General features: G+C 54.4%; 1 non-coding gene across 1 annotated transcript; it reads left to right on the top strand.

Annotated features, from left to right (window-relative positions):
* Nucleotides 1-3,153: 3,153 nt before the first annotated feature.
* On the top strand, nucleotides 3,154-4,963 carry LOC144418518 (small subunit ribosomal RNA). Its single transcript, XR_013473508.1, has one exon. It is a non-coding gene; the product is annotated as a small subunit ribosomal RNA (ribosomal RNA).
* The last annotated feature ends 37 nt before the right edge of the window (nucleotides 4,964-5,000 follow it).

Below are 5,000 nucleotides of genomic sequence, written 5' to 3'. Positions count from 1 at the left end.
GCCGGTCGGAGCGCACCCTTTTCTCGGTGGCTGGCGGGCGAGAGAGTGCTGCGTCGCCGGCATCGGCGTCGAAAGAAGCCGAGCCGAAAAAAGTTAAAGTACAAACGTGCAAGCATACTAACCTAACCCTAGGTAAGGCATGTCAGAGCGAAAGACAGTAATTTCGAATGAGCCAAGAAAGAGCGGTGCGGGGCCGGTCGGAGCGCACCCTTTTCTCGGTGGCTGGCGGGCGAGAAAGTGCTGCGTCGCCGGCATCGGCGTCGAAAGAAGCCGAGCCAAAAAAAGTTAAAGTACAAACGTGCAAGCATACTAACCTAACCCTAGGTAAGGCATGTCAGAGCGAAAGACAGTAATTTCGAATGAGCCATGAAAGAGCGGTGCGGGGCCGGTCGGAGCGCACCCTTTTCTCGGTGGCTGGCGGGCGAGAGAGTGCTGCGTCGCCGGCATCGGCGTCGAAAGAAGCCGAGCCAAAAAAAGTTAAAGTACAAACGTGCAAGCATACTAACCTAACCCTAGGTAAGGCATGTCAGAGCGAAAGACAGTAATTTCGAATGAGCCAAGAAAGAGCGGTGCGGGGCCGGTCGGAGCGCACCCTTTTCTCGGTGGCTGGCGGGCGAGAGAGTGCTGCGTCGCTGGCATCGGCGTCGGAAGAAGCCGAGCCGAAAAAAGTTAAAGTACAAACGTGCAAGCATACTAACCTAACCCTAGGTAAGGCATGTCAGAGCGAAAGACAGTAAACTCGAATGAGCCATGAAAGAGCGGTGCGGGGCCGGTCGGAGCGCACCCTTTTCTCGGTGGCTGGCGGGCGAGAGAGTGCTGCGTCGCCGGCATCGGCGTCGAAAAAAGCCGAGCCGAAAAAAGTTAAAGTACAAACGTGCAAGCATACTAACCTAACCCTAGGTAAGGCATGTCAGAGCGAAAGACAGTAATTTCGAATGAGCCAAGAAAGAGCGGTGCGGGGCCGGTCGGAGCGCACCCTTTTCTCGGTGGCTGGCGGGCGAGAAAGTGCTGCGTCGCCGGCATCGGCGTCGAAAGAAGCCGAGCCAAAAAAAGTTAAAGTACAAACGTGCAAGCATACTAACCTAACCCTAGGTAAGGCATGTCAGAGCGAAAGACAGTAATTTCGAATGAGCCATGAAAGAGCGGTGCGGGGCCGGTCGGAGCGCACCCTTTTCTCGGTGGCTGGCGGGCGAGAGAGTGCTGCGTCGCCGGCATCGGCGTCGAAAGAAGCCGAGCCAAAAAAAGTTAAAGTACAAACGTGCAAGCATACTAACCTAACCCTAGGTAAGGCATGTCAGAGCGAAAGACAGTAATTTCGAATGAGCCAAGAAAGAGCGGTGCGGGGCCGGTCGGAGCGCACCCTTTTCTCGGTGGCTGGCGGGCGAGAGAGTGCTGCGTCGCCGGCATCGGCGTCGGAAGAAGCCGAGCCGAAAAAAGTTAAAGTACAAACGTGCAAGCATACTAACCTAACCCTAGGTAAGGCATGTCAGAGCGAAAGACAGTAAACTCGAATGAGCCATGAAAGAGCGGTGCGGGGCCGGTCGGAGCGCACCCTTTTCTCGGTGGCTGGCGGGCGAGAGAGTGCTGCGTCGCCGGCATCGGCGTCGAAAAAAGCCGAGCCGAAAAAAGTTAAAGTACAAACGTGCAAGCATACTAACCTAACCCTAGGTAAGGCATGTCAGAGCGAAAGACAGTAATTTCGAATGAGCCAAGAAAGAGCGGTGCGGGGCCGGTCGGAGCGCACCCTTTTCTCGGTGGCTGGCGGGCGAGAGAGTGCTGCGTCGCCGGCATCGGCGTCGAAAGAAGCCGAGCCGAAAAAAGTTAAAGTACAAACGTGCAAGCATACTAACCTAACCCTAGGTAAGGCATGTCAGAGCGAAAGACAGTAAACTCGAATGAGCCATGAAAGAGCGGTGCGGGGCCGGTCGGAGCGCACCCTTTTCTCGGTGGCTGGCGGGCGAGAGAGTGCTGCGTCGCCGGCATCGGCGTCGAAAGAAGCCGAGCCAAAAAAAGTTAAAGTACAAACGTGCAAGCATACTAACCTAACCCTAGGTAAAGCATGTCAGAGCGAAAGACAGTAATTTCGAATGAGCCATGAAAGAGCGGTGCGGGGCCGGTCGGAGCGCACCCTTTTCTCGGTGGCTGGCGGGCGAGAGAGTGCTGCGTCGCCGGCATCGGCGTCGAAAGAAGCCGAGCCGAAAAAAGTTAAAGTACAAACGTGCAAGCATACTAACCTAACCCTAGGTAAGGCATGTCAGAGCGAAAGACAGTAATTTCGAATGAGCCAAGAAAGAGCGGTGCGGGGCCGGTCGGAGCGCACCCTTTTCTCGGTGGCTGGCGGGCGAGAAAGTGCTGCGTCGCCGGCATCGGCGTCGAAAGAAGCCGAGCCAAAAAAAGTTAAAGTACAAACGTGCAAGCATACTAACCTAACCCTAGGTAAGGCATGTCAGAGCGAAAGACAGTAATTTCGAATGAGCCATGAAAGAGCGGTGCGGGGCCGGTCGGAGCGCACCCTTTTCTCGGTGGCTGGCGGGCGAGAGAGTGCTGCGTCGCCGGCATCGGCGTCGAAAGAAGCCGAGCCAAAAAAAGTTAAAGTACAAACGTGCAAGCATACTAACCTAACCCTAGGTAAGGCATGTCAGAGCGAAAGACAGTAATTTCGAATGAGCCAAGAAAGAGCGGTGCGGGGCCGGTCGGAGCGCACCCTTTTCTCGGTGGCTGGCGGGCGAGAGAGTGCTGCGTCGCCGGCATCGGCGTCGAAAGAAGCCGAGCCGAAAAAAGTTAAAGTACAAACGCGATGCTAATGAGCGAGCCGTTGTCTCGACTAATATGTAGGGGGCGTTCGATCGAGCGTCTGGTTTGAGCGCTTGTCGGCCTAGCAGAACGGTCGCATTGTTATGCCCGGGTTTTAGGCACCGCTGCAGGCGGCCGGCAGAGCTCTTGTTTGTGCGAAACTGAATGGATCGAGCCCGAGAGAGGGCGAGCAAAGAAAAAACGCAAATCGCTCCGCCTGGCACTGCCGGCGAGAGCGTGGACGTCGCGGCCAGCGACTGTCGAAGCTGAGTACGGCCGCAGGCGATCGCCTCGGTCTTAAACGAATGCGACGAGCACGCGCCGGGCGGCCCAGCAAGGGCCGAGCGCAGCTGTCGCAGCTATCTGGTTGATCCTGCCAGTAGTGATATGCTTGTCTCAAAGATTAAGCCATGCAGGTGCAAGTACGAGTTCTCGTAAAGCGAAACTGCGAATGGCTCATTAAATCAGTCTTGGTTTATTTGGTCTCGTAAGCGAAGTGGATAACTGTGGTAATTCTAGAGCTAATACATGCATTAAGCGCCGACTTCGGGAGGCGCGCTTTTATCAGATCAAAACCGACCGGGTTCGTCCTGTGACGTTTGATGACTCTGGATAACCACGCGGATCGTACGGTCTCTGCACCGACGACGTATCATTCAAGTGTCTGCCCTATCAACTGTCGAAGGTACGCTACGTGCCTACCTTTGTGATAACGGGTAACGGGGAATCAGGGTTCGATTCCGGAGAGGGAGCCTGAGAAACGGCTACCACATCCAAGGAAGGCAGCAGGCGCGCAAATTACCCATTCCCGACACGGGGAGGTAGTGACGAAAAATAACAATACAGGACTCTAACGAGGCCCTGTAATTGGAATGAGTACATCCTAAAAAACTTAACGAGTATCCATTGGAGGGCAAGTCTGGTGCCAGCAGCCGCGGTAATTCCAGCTCCAACAGTGTATGCTAAAGTTGTTGCGGTTGAAAAGCTCGTAGTTGGATTTTGGGCGAGCGCCGCCGGTCCGTCGCAAGGCGTGTCACTGGTTGCGTTCGCCTCACCTTCGGTTCTCCGTCGGTGCTCTTGACTGAGTGTCGGCGGTGGCCGATAAGTTTACTTTGAAAAAATTAGAGTGTTCAAAGCAGGCTGTTCGCCTGCATAGTGTTGCATGGAATAATGGAATAGGACCTCGGTTCTATTTTGTTGGTTTTCGGAGCACGAGGTAATGATTAAGAGGGACAGACGGGGGCGTCCGTACTCTGCCGTTAGAGGTGAAATTCTTGGATCGGCGGAAGACGAACTACTGCGAAAGCATTCGCCAAGAATGTTTTCTTTAATCAAGAGCGAAAGTCAGAGGTTCGAAGACGATCAGATACCGTCCTAGTTCTGACTATAAACGATGCCAACTAGCGATCGGGAGGCGTTACCATGACGACCTTTCCGGCAGCTTCCGGGAAACCAAAGTCTTTGGGTTCCGGGGGAAGTATGGTTGCAAAGCTGAAACTTAAAGGAATTGACGGAAGGGCACCACCAGGAGTGGAGCCTGCGGCTTAATTTGACTCAACACGGGGAAACTCACCCGGCCCGGACACAGGTAGGATTGACAGATTGAGAGCTCTTTCTTGATTCTGTGGGTGGTGGTGCATGGCCGTTCTTAGTTGGTGGAGCGATTTGTCTGGTTAATTCCGATAACGAACGAGACTCTGGCATGCTAAATAGTTACGCGACCTTCTCGGTCGGCGTCTAACTTCTTAGAGGGACTAGTGGCGTTTAGCCACACGAGATTGAGCAATAACAGGTCTGTGATGCCCTTAGATGTCCGGGGCCGCACGCGCGCTACACTGAGTGAAGCAGCGAGTGTCTAACCTAGGCCGAAAGGTCCGGGTAACCCGTTGAACCTCATTCGTGATTGGGATAGGGACTTGCAATTGTTTCCCTTGAACGAGGAATTCCCAGTAAGCGCAAGTCATCAACTTGCGTTGATTACGTCCCTGCCCTTTGTACACACCGCCCGTCGCTACTACCGATTGAATGGTTTAGTGAGATCCTTGGATCGGCCCCGTCGCGGCTGGCAACGGCCGCGTCGGCGTGTCGAGAAGACGATCAAACTTGATCATTTAGAGGAAGTAAAAGTCGTAACAAGGTTTCCGTAGGTGAACCTGCGGAAGGATCATTACCGAAAGTGGTGGTAGGCCCCGGCCGACCGCGCACTT

The sequence above is a fragment of the Styela clava genome, unplaced genomic scaffold, assembly GCF_964204865.1.
Source record: "Styela clava unplaced genomic scaffold, kaStyClav1.hap1.2 HAP1_SCAFFOLD_18, whole genome shotgun sequence".
Taxonomy (NCBI): domain Eukaryota; kingdom Metazoa; phylum Chordata; class Ascidiacea; order Stolidobranchia; family Styelidae; genus Styela; species Styela clava.
Note: the sequence above shows the minus strand (reverse complement) of the source record. Positions and strands in the feature narration are given on the sequence as shown.